At 38.9% G+C, this 17660-nt stretch overlaps 1 long non-coding RNA gene across 1 annotated transcript; it reads right to left on the bottom strand.

The window, feature by feature from the left end:
- Nucleotides 1-1894: 1894 nt before the first annotated feature.
- LOC146459546 (uncharacterized) lies at nucleotides 1895-2517 on the bottom strand. The gene is made up of 2 exons (XR_014857900.1): nucleotides 2434-2517; nucleotides 1895-2380 (listed from the first exon to the last, which is right to left on the bottom strand). It is a non-coding gene; the product is annotated as an uncharacterized LOC146459546 (long non-coding RNA).
- Nucleotides 2518-17660: the final 15143 nt, after the last annotated feature.

The raw sequence follows: 17660 nt of genomic DNA, 5'->3' as shown, positions 1-17660 counted from the left end.
GAAAGTTGAATTACATCGATGAATTTTGTACTTCTGCACCAGACGAAGCACGTTTTCAAATGATTTAGCAGCAACAGTGCATCGCAATAATTATCACATATTTAAAGTAATATTTTTCTTTGTAAACGGAGCCCATTTGGCAATAAATAAAGAAAAGCGAAAACTTCGAGCGACGTGTCGATGTTAGCTGATGTTATAATAGCATCACTGTTACAAATTTACTTTTTTTTATCTCCCACTCAAATAAGGCGAAATGTACATTGTGTGTCTCGCATTTTGCCTTCCAAGAACCACACGGACCATAAAACACGAATTTCCAAGAATTTTACAACTGCAGACAAAAGCATAGCCAATTTATACAAATAAGACATGTTTCTACAGCCCCCCTTCCCCTCTCCCCTCGCAACTATCAAGCTCGCTTTCCTAGAAATCTTGTACACGTCAACAACAATAGAAAGTGTCTTTCCAAGAACTGCAGCATTCTATTTACATGACCAAAGGCTCATTCCGAGAACAAATAATATTTTAACTACATGACGTAATTTTCTTGGAAACCGTCGATTGCATGTGGTAATTTAGAAACATAAACTCTTAAAAATAATTGTCAAGTGTTAATAGAGGGGTCGTCTAAGAAACATTTGCTTTTAATTCATCTTGTTCCCACTGGTTAACTTAAATTTGATTTATCAATCCTTGTTTGGTTAATTTAAATGCCTCAGTGGCATTTTAAATGGGTAGCATGCGTTGGTAATTTATTTCAAATCAAACAGTCTTCATAATGTATGCTGACGTAATTTTCTCGAAAACAAAATACTTATAAAACAACCGAAACACTAAGCGACTATTCCGAGAAAATGATTATGCTGACGTCATTTTTCGTGGAAGATATTTTAAAAAACGCCCTATAAAAACACCAGGGATATCGCAAACACATCGACAGAGGAAAACATTCATTTTCATTCAAAAACGATTACCTTCTGCAACGGTTACACACGCTGTGCGCGTCATTTCCTTAAGGACGAAGGGTCATATATATAACGTGCAAGGAAACAGTCAATCTCTATTTCTTCCAGGTACTTAGAGTTAAACTTGTTTCTTGCCGAGCAGAGATTTTCGAGCGCTCCTAGGCGATCGCAGAATCGCGGAATAACTGAAACAGTAGGTGTTTGAAGTAAGGGCATCGCGCAGAAGTCTCTTCTTGGCCCTTGTCGTCTTGCCGGACGGTCAAGCAGTTTGCTAGATGTCAGTTAATAATACCCCAAACAACAACGAAAAGCGCATTAAGTTATTTACGTATTTCACTCGAGGGAAAGAAACTACATTGACAAGGAAAGAAAGCTCTTATTATTTCTCGGTAGAGAGCAGATAAAAACAAATTCGTTTTAAACCAGAAAATACAGTTCAGGAGCATCAGCGAAACAGTCCTGTATTCCCCAAAGCGAAAATTTCGCTTTTCTTGATACTTAATCTGAATTTCCGCACCGAAGTGCCCACGTTGGGTGTTATGTATTGGTTTTATCAAATCTCTCCTCGTTCAGCTAACAGAATTAACAACTTGAAAATCATTTAATGTGAAAAGTTAACACTGAATTTCATTGAATTCTCCGCAGTTAATTTGCTGCAAAAGTATTCAGGACCATGGACCAGCAAGGAGGCCAGAAGTCAGGAGGAGAACCGAAAAATCCAATGACAAAAGAAGCCGCCTCGCGTATTCAGAGTTCGGAGGCAAAACAACATGGCGGTGGAGTGCCAAAGGGAAGCTTTCCTTCGCGTGCCCAATCTACCGCAGACAAACGTGAAAACCAGAAAAATTAGAGCTGAGGAAGACATTTAAGAACAAGGAAATCGAAATAACTTGTTATTTGCTAAATGTGTAGTGGATTTAGTCTTTCGCAAAGAGATTGTTAACTATGCCCTTGGAACGTTCGTTTGCTTTAAAGTAGCTGTAGTTTGGTCTTGCTTTAACAGAATAATTTTTGTTGAGAAGAACTGATTTTAATATTGTTGTGTAGGAATGAAACATGTAATGAGAAGATCAGTGTAAAATGTTTTGCTGCTCTGTCGTTAAGTTTTAGCATTGTTATAAAAGAAGGCCGATTAAAACTTTGATCTAAAAGTGGAAAGCGGGTCTTTGTTCTCCTTTCGACTCTTGGGACTGTTTCTGGTTAGACGTAGTGCACAACATTGTTGTACCATCTCGATACTTTTTTCCGATATGATAGTTGCAGCTGTAAAGGGAGAAGGCAAAAGAAGCCTTTGATATCATGCCACGTGACTTTATTCTAACAACCCTCCGATTAGTACACCGAAACCGTCTTTCCGAGAAACTTGGTTCTTTCCAATAGACGCAGTGTTCATAATTGTATGCTGACGTAACTTTCTAGGAAACAGGTTATAATTAAAAAAAAAACCTTTTCAAAAATTACACCAAACCAGCGAAAGTAACCTTTTATGGGCCAAGGAGACAGGGCCAAAGAACCTACCACAAAACAGTTCATCTCAATTATTTACGGGTACGTAGTATAAAAGAAATTCATCTATCGATCTAGCAGGTCAGCATTCAGAAGGGAAACCGAAATTCCAATGACCAAAGAAGCTGCTTCTCGTATTTAGAATTTGGGGGTAAAGCAACATGGCCGTGGAGTGCCAATAGGAAGCTTTGCTCTGCGTGCACAGTCTACTGCAGAAAAACGTAAAAACCAGAAAAAATAGAGCTGAGGAAGACAATTTGGAAAGGAAAAAACAAGAGCATTATTTTGCTACACCATTTGCAGTAGATTTGGCCTTTTGGCGAGGAGATTTGGAACTCGCGATAATGTATTGCATTGGTATCATTAATATCGCAATAGTATGGCAATGGTATTTTTAACTATCGCAATAGGGAAAATGACCTCAATAGTCACACCTTAAAGGAGCCTTACTCCCTAATCTTTAATTATTACTGGTATGGTTCGTTCGATGATCTCGATCCCAGGTTCTCTCCTTTTCTAAGTTGGTGATGATGTCATCCGCCCCTGCAAAATCTGTGGGGGCTGCCAGATACGCGTCCCAAGATCCATTGATTCGTTGATTGTCCCATACAATCTCGACTCCAAACGCAATTAGGAGTGCGTTCTTCCCACGTCGAACGCAATTATACTATGGCCTAGACCGAGCATTCTTTCCCAATTGCAGGCAACTCTTCCAACTGGGATGCAAGCTGGATCTCGGACAGCAGCCCCAAGCCTCGCTCGTCTTCTTCTCCCTCCGGATACCCACAGAGCACTGGGCAAGAGCCAAAGAAGAATCAACATCTACAGCGGACAAGAGGAAGGGGAGGGAGGGGAGGCAGGGGGAGAGGTGGAAGAGGAGAGCGCAAGGGGGATCCAAGCTATCAACGGAGTGTTAGCGATTCAAAATATGCGGCGAGGAGTCCACATTTCCAGGACAATAAGGTGTTTAATGAACGCACAACTGCTAACGAAGGTGGTGTACCGACGTCTTCGAGAACAAGTAAAAAGCGCACATCAAGGGGGAAAACGCGTGAGACGGATGGCGGAGGAGCTACTGGAGAAACCAACAGTTCTGGTAGTTTGACGTCAAGCGAAGAAGAAAGCAGTGGCGGTGGCAGTGTACAGAATAGTGAAAATGGCGCATGGTGTACTGTTACTCACAGAAAACATTCACTGAAAACTGATAGTCAGGATTCACGAGGAAACGACCCCAGAACGTTTGATGACCCGCGGGTTTCGGGTTCATTTGATAGAAGAACGGGACGCCTAGAATGGGGCGACCGTGGCAGGGGATATCGGGGCAGGGGACATCGCGGAAGGGGCGACCGGGGCAGGGGCAACCGGGGCAGGGGTAATTTCAACAGGGCCGAGCGGGAAAGGGGTGACCCAAGAGGACGTGGAAGAGAGGGGGAATGGTAGATTCATCGTCTTACGGATTTGTCACGTTGCAGCCGAACTAGTAATCGGGAGGTCAAAGGTTCGACTCCTATTGGGAGAACTGGGATTTTCTTTTTCAAAGTTTGTGTCATTCACTGAAAAAATACATCTATCAATAATTTTTTTAATATTTCTTAGCAATGACACTGACCATGAAAATGATACTCGCAGGCTCAACTGGTTTCTGGCCGGGAAACTGTGTGCTGTTAACTGGGTCTTACTTACGTTCAAAGACTCAAACACAGAAAAAAAAATAAATAAATAAATAAATAAAAACCTTGACAAGAGAGAAGAGAAGTTATAGTTTGAACGAAAAGAAACAAAAACGAAGGATAAAACAAAGTAATTTGGTCATTGCAATTTGAAGTTTAGGCCGCTTCACCATCGAGATTGACATTCGATGGTGAATTGACATAACCGCTTGGCAAACGTTAACCTGCCGGCGTGGTACAGACTATTTAAGACGTCCCATGTTTCGTTAAAGGACTTAAAAAGTTTCCAATTGAAGTATTCAACGCGTTGAAAATACCAGACATGATTTGAATTGATGACAATAGAAGCCTCGAATTTGAATAAAGTTTCCCCGGAAGAGTCTCGGAGAACATGGCTAGTAGCAAAGGGAATTGAAAATTATGAAAGTGCAAACAAATTAGTTACTTTTTTTATTTATTATACTTTTTTTCAGATTATTACATCTTGATAGAAAAAATAAAATTTTGAGAAGTATTGTGTGAATGTTGTTTTATAATGTATGAATTTCGACAGCATCTAGTCTACACTCACTTTCAGTGAAGAACCCTTGAAAATATTATATTTTGCGTAATCGACTTTGCTGATTGATTGTGAATGACCTGTGTAAAGGACCCCCGGGATGGAGGGTAGGGGTACTCAACAGAACTTTATACGGGGGGAGACTCCACCCGGGATCTAAACCCTTACCTTTCTCGTTCCCAGAGCCGCCTGGTCCTCTTAGCCGCCGAAGGCTGGGCACGAGGACCAGGCCCCGCCGGCTAAGAGGGACAGGAGGCTTTGGGGACGAGAATGAACCCTTTTGTAGACTTTTATTTACCAACGTTCAACCGTTTCATGTAACTTCCATAGAGAATGCCCACCCTCTTTCAAATACCTACAGTATAAAACCTGCTTCTCTTTTGGGTTGGTCTGTTCAAGAAAGCTTGAAAGGCCCTTTTTAATACCTAAATGATAGTTTTCCTTCTCTTCCCTACAAATCAAGCCCCACCCCCTCCCCCTCCACCCCTCCCGCCTCTTCCGGAGGAGGATTCGGATTTCATGCAGTGCGGTTCTTTCGTCACCCAATCTGCCAGTAGGCGAGTAAAATCGTACATGCATCCGAATAACTAAAGGTGTTGGGTTGGAATAAACGGAAAAATACTCTAGATGCTCAATCGCTCACTAATCTGCAGTTTGACGTTTTTCATTTTCTCCGTTACAAGTGCTGTCTTATCAAATTCCCCAGCAAAGTTTTTCAGGGATGAATTTCCGAGTTGCTTTGAACCTCATTATGAAAACGAGGCTAAGTAAAAAATTTTTGTTATGGAATATTATGCTGACGTCATTTTTTACGGAAGATATTTTGAAACAACACCCTACTGAATAACATAAGCTCTGAAGCCATATTGCAAAGAAGGATAACATCGACGGAGGGAAAACATTCACTTACAACTTATTCCAGGTACTTAAGCTGTTTGTTACTCTTTGGTTCTTGACTCTTTCTTAAAACAATTTAGCTAGTAAGATATAAAAGAAGTTGAAAATTTAAGTAAGATATCATATCCGATTCGTGCACCAACGTGGCAACTTACAAATAGCCGATTCAATTGTAAAAGTTAAAGCCTTGCAATTTTGTCATCTTTCAGTCGAATACTTTTAAAACACTAAATTGAAATAAGTAGACGCCGTTCACCCTTTTCTATTTCCGTCGACAAATGTCGAAGTTGGTGACTATTCAATTGAAATTCTATTAGGTTTTTGCTCAGTATACCTTCATGAGGTGCTCCTCGGTTTAAGGTTAGCACTCGTGTGTAGCGGCGGTGAAGTATGAAGAGAAACCTTTACTGCATGTTCACAAGGAGAACAATCATTATGTTTGCTATTCTGTATGTTTCATGGCAATAGGAACATTTGTAATTAAGAATAGACCCCTAAAAACGTTTAAATGCTTTCGAAGTTCAAGTTGTTTGGTTGGAACCAAAACCAGCATGGCAGATCGACAACAACACGAGAATTATAAGCACAAATTTGAAGTATTTTTGTTTGATTATTTAGTGGAGAAGCATTAATCTAGTCCTTCAAAATCCCTCTTTGATGTAGTATGTTTCTAAATAGGAAAACTTAAACTAATTAAATTTAGGATAAATAAACCTTGCACCGAACGAATGATTTTCTCATCAGTCATTTTTCACGTAAGAATCACGCGGATCACTACGTTGTAGGCCAAGGAATCTTTGGTTTTAGTAGTATGTATAATAATATATATGCCGTAGTTTTTGACCTGGTGTAGGTGTAGGGGTTTGAAGTGCTGTGTGAGAGTACACAAAGGTTTGAATCAAGCAGGCAAATTGAGTTACAGAGAATTGTGATGAAAGTATAAAGAAACGAAATCTTAACCCTCCAAATTAATAGCTGTTCTTGGAGTTACGAAAATGATAGCTAACCTTTTTTCGCATCTTCAGAACGACATATTCCTTCCCCTCCCTCTAAGCTCGCGTTTTGCCTTTAGATTTTAATCATGACTAAATTCGAATTCTCGGCCTCGTTGTATTGTGGTTTCTGGAGAGAGAAAGTTGAATTACATCCATGAATCTCGTACTTCGGCACCAGAAGAAGTACGTTTTCAAATGATTTAACAGCAACAGTCAATCGTAATAATTATCGCACATTTTAAAGTAATATTTTGCTTTGTAAGCTCGTTAGCTATATATTGTAGGTTAGAATTCCATCCAATTTCCTGAAGATGGTGAAGCAAATAAAACCATATTAAAACTAGCTGGTGTAGCTTTGGACTTCCTTACATGGTTTAAGGGAACCTACGAACATATGTACATTGTCGATCACTGTACGTGGCGCTGTGCATATACAGAGAGACGCTACAGAAACCAGGTTAAGTTCATGCCATATTTATACTGACATAGAGGTAGAAGTAGGCCAACATATACCTACGGGACTTCACGAATGAAATGGACAGTGAGCCCACTGCGGTCTATTTAGATCTGAGCTCAGTTTTGATCGAATTGGTGCCGGTAACTCGGCTGGGTTTGTAAACGTTGAAAGCACGCGCTAAAAAGTTTTTGTTTAATCGCTGTTAAAGAACCCAAAGTTTAGTTTCCTTGGACTTCTTATCGATTTGAAAAATGTTTGAATGCGATACAAGAATCCAGTCACCCTACTAGCAGAGCCTTTCGTTTGCTTACGCGATTTTGGCGTTCTCGAGAATTTCTTGCATACCCGTCAAAATGGCGTCCAAAACTGCGAGGTGGTCTATTTTTAATGACAATGTTTTTCCCTCCGAAAAGGAATCGAATTACGTTTCCAGTTTTACGAATTGTCAAACTGACATTTAGCAAGAGAAAACTGCAGCGAATAAGACCTTCTGATAAGGTATTCAAGGAAATAAACTATTGGGTGTGCCATTGTCTTATTGCTGAAACGATTTTCTCGGAATCAACAGCCCAGTAAACCTGTCAAAAATGATGCAACGCTACGCGAGTTTTCCGAGAAAATGATTATGCTGACGTCATTTTTCACGGAAGATAATTTGAAACAACACCCTATTATAACATAAGCTCTGAAGCGATATTGCAAAGAAGGATAACATCAACGGAGGGAAAACATTCATTTTCAGCTTATTCCAGGTATTGAAGCTGTTTATTACTCTTTGGTTCTTAACTCTTTCTTAAACTGTATTTAGCTTGTAAGATATAAAGAAGTTGAAAATTTGAGTAAGATATCCTAATCGTGCGCCAACGTGGCAACTTACAAATAGCCGATTCAATGCTAAAAGTAAAAGCCTTGCAATTTTGTCATCTTTCTGTTTCAGTCGAATACTTTTAAAACACTCAATCGAAATAAGTAGACGCCGTTCATCCTTTTTCTATGTCCGTCGACAAAACTCGAATTTGGTGACTATTCAAATGAAATTCAATTAGGTTTTCGCTAGAATACCTTCATGAGGTGCTCTCGGTTTAAGGTTAGCACTCGTGTGTAGCGGCGGTGAAGTATTGAGAGAAATATTAACTGCATGTTCACATGGAAAAAAGCTGTCGTTATGTTTGCTATTCTGTAGGTTTCATGGCAATAGAAACATTTGTAATTAAGAATAGACCCCAAAAAGTTTAAATGGTTTTGCAGTTCAAGTTGTTTGGTTGGAACCAAAACCAGTGTGGCACATCGACAACAACACGAGAATTATAAGCACAGCTTCGAAAATGTTTCAGTGAGTTATTTAATGGAGAAGCGTCGACTACAGTCCCTCAGTATTCCTTTGAATTTATGTAGGTTGCTTCTAGACAGGGAAATGTGAATTAAAACTACTGAGGAGAAATAGAAGGTTACATTTAAGCAGCAAACGAATAATGAGTAATTTTCTCATGTTGTTTTTCAATTAAGACTCAAGCGAATCACTTCGCTGTATGCCGAGGAACTTTTTGTTATCAATACTACATGTATATGCCGTAGCTTTTGGCTTCCTTTAAGTAAAAAAGCTGTGTGAGAAAAAAGAAAGATTTGAAAAAGAAAAAAAATAGAACATGAGACTGCTGTACATGCAGTGAATTCGACTCCTTGTAGAAGCTGCAACTAGTAAACTGCAAACTCTTTCCTTGGAAACCCTAATAATTTAGTGTTAGTAGCTATTTATCGTGACAGTTGTTTAGCGTAGAATGCTGCATGAAAACAAAGGAAAATTTGAAAAGGGAAACAGAATGATAACTTCAGGAGAAGGGCATGCAGTGAATTCGGCTCTTCGTAGTAACAAGCTAATCGACAGCCTGTAAAACCCCCCTTACGGTCTTTGGATAATTTAGTGTAATTTTGACATCCTTATTAGCGAGAAGAACACTTACTGTAGAACTGCAAATATAGGTTGCTCGAACAGCAGTAAATTGTTTAGTTAAATAACCCATCAGTGAGACAATCGTTTTAATTCAAATAGTTTTGGTTGCGACCAACGAGGAAATTGCCATTTTGAAGCTGGGGTTATATTAAATTTAATCATCTTTTCATAGACATCCGAGGTTCGTGCAAAAGATTTGAAGAATGGACAAGGAAGAAACCAAGGAGACCCCACAGAAGGAGATGACTAAAGAAGACGCGGCTCGTATTCAAGCTGCTTATGCCAAAGAACATGATGGTAAAGTGGATAAAGGAAGCTTTCCTGCTCGTGCTCAGGCCGCTGCGGAGAAGAATGAAGCCAAGAAGAATTAGATCAAATGAACAACTCTTCAAACAAGACAAAAAGCTCGTTAGCTATAAGTTGTAGACTAGAATTCCATCCAATTCCTTGAAGATGGTGAAGCAAATAAAACTATATTAAAACTAGGTGTATAGCTTTAGACTTCCTTAACCCTCTCACTCCCAAGAGTGCCATATGGCACAAGAAGTCATTACGCGCTCAATATTGGGTCAATTTGTATCAAATTTGGACACCAAACAGATCTTGGAGAGATCTGCACAATGAAAGCATAAAATTTTACCCCCTTCCTACATAAGACATGATTGACCAACCCTCCATTTTCTGTAACTTTTTCCTCTTACACTTTTAAGACCAAGTCACAATTTGACAAGAAACTATGGCTAAGATCTGCAAATTAAGCTATAGTTTACGGGTATACCCAGTGTATACGAGATGTGAGATGTATTTTAAGGTTTTTATTTTCTCGTTTTAAACACTTTTCATCCTTTTCTGTTAGTTCCTTTGTCTTCCTTGGTATTATTTATACAATGCCCCAGATAAAACCTTTTTATCAGTGTATTGCAGTTGGTGTAGGGGTTCCCAGTTGCCGTTTTACAAAAATACGACATTTCCCATGGGAGTGAAAGGGTTAAATGGTTAAAGGGATCCTACGAACATTGTCGATCAGTGTGGCACTGTGCATAAATTAACAAACGTGGGGTATACACTCGATGGCAAAAATGTTGACACCTAAAAAGCATAAACCGTGAACGATGAGACCCAATGGCTTTATGGGTTTAAGTGTACTAAATTTATTTGCATAATATTCTATTCTCGTGCGACAGTTGATAACCAAAATTAGTTGCACGTGGTAAATGATGGAAACTGTCCAAGTTTTCCTTGAAGTGTCAAGTTGCCCAACAAGGGCCAACATCGTTTATGGTTTATGCTTTTAAGGTGTCAACGTTTTTGCAATCGAGTTATGTGTCCGTATACAGAGAGACGCTACAGAAACCAGGTTAAGTTCCTGTCATATTTATACAGACATAGAAGTAGTAGGCCAACATATACCTAGGGGACTTCACGAGTGAAATGGACTGTAAGCCCAGTGCGATTTATCTAGATCTGAGCTGAGTTTTGATCGAATTTGCGCCGGTAACTCGGCCGGGTTTGTAAACGTTGAAAGCACGTGTTACGGCCGCATTCCACGTCAATATGTTTAGCGTTTAGTTCTTTGTATAGTTGCACATTCCTTTCACATTCTTTTGAGTCATCGCTCAGTATTCATTCTGTTCGATTTCTCTGCATAATTTTCTTTGTTCTTGGATCATTTTGTAAGTTTCATCGTTTATTCTCATTCATTTCGCTTTAGCGTTCACGGCAACATCGTTGCAGTTTCTTTCGTCCAGTCTTGTTAGCCATATCGTACATTTTTTCCGTTCAACTTTCTAGTCACACAACGTTTGTAAGTATTTTCCCTTAGTTTCTTTCCGTTTCCTGTATTTTCGTCGTTTCATAGCCGTCATTTGTATTCCTTAGTAATTTGTATTTTGTTTCGCTTTTAGCAACCGTAATCGTAATTCGTATTAACTGTAATAAAGACGAGCTGGAACCGTGGACCATCCTTGGATTATTCGCTATAGCACGTGCTACAAAGTTTTTGATTAATCGCTATTAAAGAACGCAAAGTTTGGTTTCGTTGGACTTAATTCTTATCGATTTGAAAAATGTTTGAGTGCGATTCAAGAATCCAATCACCCTACTAGCAGAGCCTTTCGTTTGCTTGCCGTTGCGCGATTTTGGCGTTCTCGAGAAATTCTTGCATACCAGTCAAAATGGCGTCCAAAACTGCGAGGTGGTCTATTTTTAATTACAATGTTTTTCCCTTCGAAAAGGAATCGAATTACGTTTCCAGTTTTACGAATTTTCAAACGGCCGTCGATAAAACCTGGAACATTCCGGAACATCCCGGAACATTCCGGAACATTCCGGAACATCCCGGAACAAGAAAAAAAATTAAGATACAAAAAATAATAATAATAATAATAATAAATTAAACAAAAATAAAGAAAAAAATGAAAAAAGGGTGTATATTTATATAAAATGAAATTACATTGTATCCGAAAAAAAATTCATATAAGAAGAATTACGGAGTAGGTGGAGAGGTGGGACGGTAGTATAAATGGGGTGTTGAACTGACCACACTGGATGAAGGCGCAAGAACTTTCCCGCCATTTGCAGCACGTGCTTATCGTCCGCTACGCCAGAAACTGATCAGTTCCGGCTATTTTCAGTGGATTTTATCTTAAAAACAAACAGGCCTAACAGGAAATTTTGTTCATATGAAAAATAGTTATAAGCATAGAGCACAGCTTTGTAAAAGCAAACAATCTACAAGGAACCGCACAACGAAAATGCTGCAAGTATACGCAGGATCTGTGAAAGATCTAATCAGCCAAAAATATAAATGACTCAAATTTCTGCAAGGCTGATCGGACTGCTTAGAAAACCTAACACGACAGCGACATGATAGAGGTTGCCGCATTCTGTTGATTCTCGGTTTGGTCTCATTGGAAGGGAAGAGAAGTTTTCGTGGCTTTCGTTCAAGAAACGGGTCCAAGCTCCCGAACGACCAACAAAGGAGTACAAATACGGAACGTGAGGCCCTAGGCGAAGACGGCGGGGAGCCTGGGAGGGTTTTGGTAAAAAGACTGCGCGAACGACTTTTAGCTCCACTCCGGACATCAGGAAATTGATTCTTTGGTCAGCCGAGCCGGAACTGATCCAATTCTGGCGTAGCGGGCGATAAGCACGTGCTGCAAATGGCGGGAAAGTACTTGCGCCTTCATTCAGTGTGGTCAGTTACAACACCCCATTTATCGTAGGTACTTCATATATCCCCTATTATAATAAGGGATACATGAAGAACATACCATTGAAGTACATACTCCATTTATACTACCCTCCCATCTACTCCGTACTTCTTCTTATATGAATTTTTTTCGGATACAATGTAATTTCATTTTATGTAAATATACTCACTTTTTTCTCATGTTTTCCTTTATTTTTGTTTCTCGAACGAAAGCCACGAAAACTTCTCTTCCCTTCCAAAGAGACCAAACCGAGAATCAACAGAGTGCAGCAACCTCTATCATGTCGCTGTCGTGTTAGGTTTTCTAAGCAGTCCGATCAGCCTTGCAGAAATTTGAGTCATTTATATTTTTGGCTGATGAGATCTTTCACAGATCCTGCGTATACTTGCAGCATTTTCGTTGTGCGGTTCCTTGTAGATTGTTTGCTTTTACAAAGCTGTTCTCTATGCTTATAACTATTTTTCATATGAACAAAATTTCCTGTTAGGCCTGTTTGTTTTTAAGATAAAATCCACCGAAAATAGCCGGAACTGATCAGTTTCTGGCGTAGCGGACGATAAGCACGTGCTGCAAATGGCGGGAAAGTTCTTGCGCCTTCATCCAGTGTGGTCAGTTCAACACCCCATTTATACTACCGTCCCACCTCTCCACCTACTCCGTAATTCTTCTTATATGAATTTTTTTTCGGATACAATGTAATTTCATTTTATATAAATATACACACTTTTTTTTCATTTTTTTCTTTATTTTTGTTTAATTTATTATTATTATTTTTTTTTCTTGTTCCGGGATGTTCCGGAATGTTCCGGAATGTTCCATGTTCCGGGTTTTATCGACGGCTCCTTCTGAAAAGGTATTCAAAGAAATAAACCATTGTGTGTGCCTTTGTCGTAATTATTTGCTGACATGATTTTATCGGAATCAACAGCCCAGTAAACCTGTTGAAAATGATGCAACGTTCCGAGAAAATTATTATGGTGACGTCATTTTTCACGGAAGATAATTTGAAACAACACCCTATAATAACAAAAGCTCTGAAGCGATATTGCAAAGAAGGATAACATCGACGGAGGGAAAACATTCATTTTCAGCTTATTCCAGGTATTGAAGCTGTTTATTACTCTTTGGTTCTTAACTCTTTCTTAAACTGTATTTAGATAAACTGTATTTAGCTTGTAAGATATAAAGAAGTTAAAAATATGAGTAAGATATCCTAATCGTGCGCCAACGTGGCAGCTTACAAATAGCCGATTCAATGCTAAAAGTAAAAGCCTTGCAATTTTGTCATCTTTCAGTCGAATACTTTTAAAACACTCAATTGAAATAAGTAGACGCCGTTCATCCTTTTCTATGTCCGTCGACAAAACTCGAAGTTGGTGACTATTCAAATGAAATTCAAGGTACGTTTTCGCTAGTATACCTTCATGAGGTGCTCTCGGTTTAAGGTTAGCACTCGTGTGTAGCGGTGGTGAAGTATGAAGAGAAATGTTAACTGCATGTTCACACGGAAAAAAACTGTCGTTATGTTTGCCATTCTGTAGTTTTCATGGCAATAGAAACATTTGTAATTAAGGATAGACCCCTAAAAACGTTTAAATGCTTTCGAAGTTCAAGTTGTTTGGTTGGAACCAAAACCAGTATGGCAGATCGACAACAACACGAGAATTAGAAGCACAGATTTGAAACATTTTTAGGTGATTATTTAATGGAGAAGCATTGATCTAGTCCTTCAATATCCCCCTTCGATGTAGTTTGTTTCTTAGTAGGAAAACTTGAACTAATTAAAGTTAGGATAAATCAGAAAACCTTGCACCGAACGAGTGATTTTCTCATCAGTTATTTTTCACGTAAGAAGCACGCGGATCACTACGTTGTAGGCCAAGGAATCTTTGATGTCAGTAGTATGTATAATAATATACATGCCGTAGTTTTTGACGTGGTTTAGGGGTTTGAAGTGCTGTGTGAGAGTAAACAAAGGTTTGAAAAAGGAATTCGAATCAAGGAGGCAAATTGAGTTACAGAGGTGTGTGATGAAAGTGTAAGGAAAGAATCTTATTCCCCCCCCCCCCCCCTCGCCCCCCCATTTAATGGCTGTTCTTGGAGTTACGAAAATGATAGCTAACCTGTTTTCAAATTTTCAGAACGACATATTCCTCCGCTTCCTTAAAGCTCGCGTTTTGCCTTTAGATTTTAATAATGACTAAATTCGAATTCTCGGCCTCGTTGTATTGTGGTATCTGGAGAGTTGAAGTTGAATTACATCCATGAATTTTGTACTTCTGCACCAGAAGAAGTACGTTTTCAAATGATTTAGCAGCAACAGTGTATCGTAATAATTATCACATATTTAAAGTAATATTTTTTCTTTGTAAACGGAGCCCATTTGACAGTAAATAAAGAAAAGCGAGAACTTCGGGCGACGTGTCAATGTTAGCTGATGTTATAATAGCATCACTATGTTACAAATTTACTTTTTTTTATCTCCCACTCAAATAAGGCGAAATGTACATTGTGTGTCTCGCATTTTGTCTTCCAAGAACCACGCGGACCATAAAACACGATTTTCCATGAATTTTACAACTGCAGACAAAAGCATAGAAAATTAATACAAATAAGACATGTTTCTACAGTCCCCCTTCCCTTCTCCCCTCGCAACTATCAAGCTCGCTTTCTTAGAAATCTCGTACGCGTCAACAACAATAGAAAGTGTCTTTCCAAGAACTGCAGCATTCTATTTACATGACCAAAGGCTCTTTCCGAGAACAAATAATATTTTAACTAGATGACGTAATTTTCTTGGAAACCGTCGATTGCATATGGTAATTTTAGAAACATTAACCCTTAAAAATAATTGTCAAGTGTTAAGCGATTTTCAATCATAGTGGGGTCGTCTTAGAAACATTTGATTTTAATTCATCTTGTTCCTACTGGTTAACGTAAATTTGTTTTTTCAATCCTTGTTTGGTTAATTTAAATGCCTCTGTAGCATTTCAGATGGGGAGCATGCGTTGGTAATTTATTTCAAATCAAACAGTCTTTATAATGTTGCTGACGTAATTTTCTCGGAAACAAAATACTTATATAACAACCGAACCTCTTGAATAAAATGCAACACTAAGCGACTTTTCCGAGAAAATGATTATGCTGACGTCATTTTTCGTGGAAGATATTTTAAAACATCACGCTATAGAAACACTATGGATATCGCAAACACATCGACGGAGGAAAACATTCAATTCATTTTGATTAAAAAACGGCTACCTTCTGTAAACTTCACACAACTGTGGGCGACATTCCCTGAGGAAGGAAGAGTGATATAGCGTTGCAAGAAAACAGTCAATCTCTATTTCTTCCAGGTACTAGAGAGAGTATAATATAACTAATTTATTGCCGAATAGAGATTTTCGAGCGCTCCAGGGCGATCGCAGACGCGGAATAACTGAAACATTAGGTGTTGTAGAGTAAGGGCATGGCCCTTGTCGTCTTGCCGGACGGTCAAGCAGTTTGCTAGATGTCAGTTCCAATCGTTTTCTGTCCTTTTAAATACCCCAAACAACAACGAAAAACGCATTCAGTTATGCACTTCGATTCACTTGAAGGAACGAAAACTACATTGACAAGAAAAGAAAGCTCCTATTATTTCTCGGTAGAGCAGATAAAAACAAATTCGTTTTAAACTAGTTCAGGAGCATCAGCCAGACAGTCCTGTATTACCCGATCGTTTTCTGTCCTTTTAAAGACGCATTTGGTTAAGCTAATACAGTTTAATCTGTTCGGATACTTTAGCTGAGAATTGAACTTGTAGAAAGTTTGATTTCCCGAATTTACAAACTATTCTTGGCTTTACGGAAATGCCAGCTGACTGGCTTATTTCATTTTGCCAAAGGAAACTTTCGATTTTCTTGATACTTAATCTGAATTTCCGTGTCCACTTTGGGTGTTATGTATTGGTTTTATCAAATCTCTCCTCGTTCAGCTAACAGAGTTAACAATTTGATAATCATTTAATTTGAAAAGTTTACACTGAATTTCATTGAATTCTCTGTAGTAAATTTGCTGCCAAAGTATTCAGGACCATGGACCAGCAAGGAGGCCAGAAGTCAGGAGGAGAACCGAAAAATCCAATGACAAAAGATGCCGCCTCGCGTATTCAGAGTTCGGAGGCAAAGCAACATGGCGGTGGAGTGCCAAAAGGAGGCTTTTCTTCGCGTGCCCAATCTACTGCAGACAAACGTGAAAACCAGAAAAATTAGAGCTGAGGAAGACATTTAAGAAGAAAGAAAACCGAAAACACTAATTATTGTTTGTTCATTGTAAGTGGATTTAGCCTTTCGCACAGAGAATTGTTAACTATGCCCTTGGAACGTTTGTTTGCTTTAAAGTAGCCGTAGTCTGGTCTTGCTTTAACAGAATAATTTTTGTTGAGAAGAACTGATATTAATATTGTTGTGCAGTAATAAAACATGTCATGAGAAGATCATTGTAAAATGTTTTGCCGGTCAGTCGTTAAGTTGTTACGAGAGATTTCGCGTTTCACTTTAACACGCTTAGCAAGCGCATTTCAATAGCTTTTCATTTGGAATAGAATACATAATCAGGTAGAAACAATAGCTTTGAGATTTTGAAAGGAATGATTTAATCAACTCAGCATGTGGACACGAGAAGTGGACATTCTCGGTCGCATTAACGACCGTAGTGATTTGTGTGTCATCGTTCGATAGTTTACTTGTTTTCGATTTTGCTGCTTCAGATTTAGCTGTTTATCTGATGTAATTTTCGCTTATAATCATTCGTTTCCATTATAAACCAGCATAGGGTTTTCAAACAAAGAATTCTTATTTTAATTTATACTAGTTCAACAGGTGGTTTGTACACGTGTAAGAGTACGTGGTACGTGGCTCATGTACTTTGCTCGATCACGCGAGTCCTTAACATTTGTCCTGAAATCTTACGACTCAGCAATTCTTTTGATGTATGCTTAGTTTCCGCAATCAAAGTTCAGTTTCCTTTGTTACGGATATAGTCCGGAAAAGTACTCTCCTTATAAGGACCTCTCAACAATTAAACGCACGTGGAAGTAAAACATTCGTAAGTGATTTTGTCTGTTGTACCCTCGTGCGATTACAACATGCAAGGGTCCTAAACAAAAGAAAGTACTTCGTACCCTCGTGCGATTACAACATGTAAGGGTCATAAACAAAAGAAAGTACTTTACCTCTTTGTACTCTGTAGCTATAGTGTGTGTGCGGACACGTGACCCTTGATTTACCGTCCGCCATGTTGGAGGACCACTTTGATGGGTTTTCCCTGTGTTTACCATTCAGAGTTGCGGGCATCGCAAGTGCTTTCAAGATATACCTCGCATTTTCCTTTCCTTCCTTGTGAATTAAAATCGGAAAGGTAGCTAATTTACAGTGCCCTTTTGTCATTTAAGGTATATTTCAACCA

This window comes from Pavona decussata, unplaced genomic scaffold, assembly GCF_977016875.1.
Source record: "Pavona decussata unplaced genomic scaffold, jaPavDecu1.1 SCAFFOLD_219, whole genome shotgun sequence".
Taxonomy (NCBI): Eukaryota; Metazoa; Cnidaria; class Anthozoa; order Scleractinia; family Agariciidae; genus Pavona; species Pavona decussata.
This window is presented reverse-complemented; position numbering and strand designations above follow the sequence as displayed.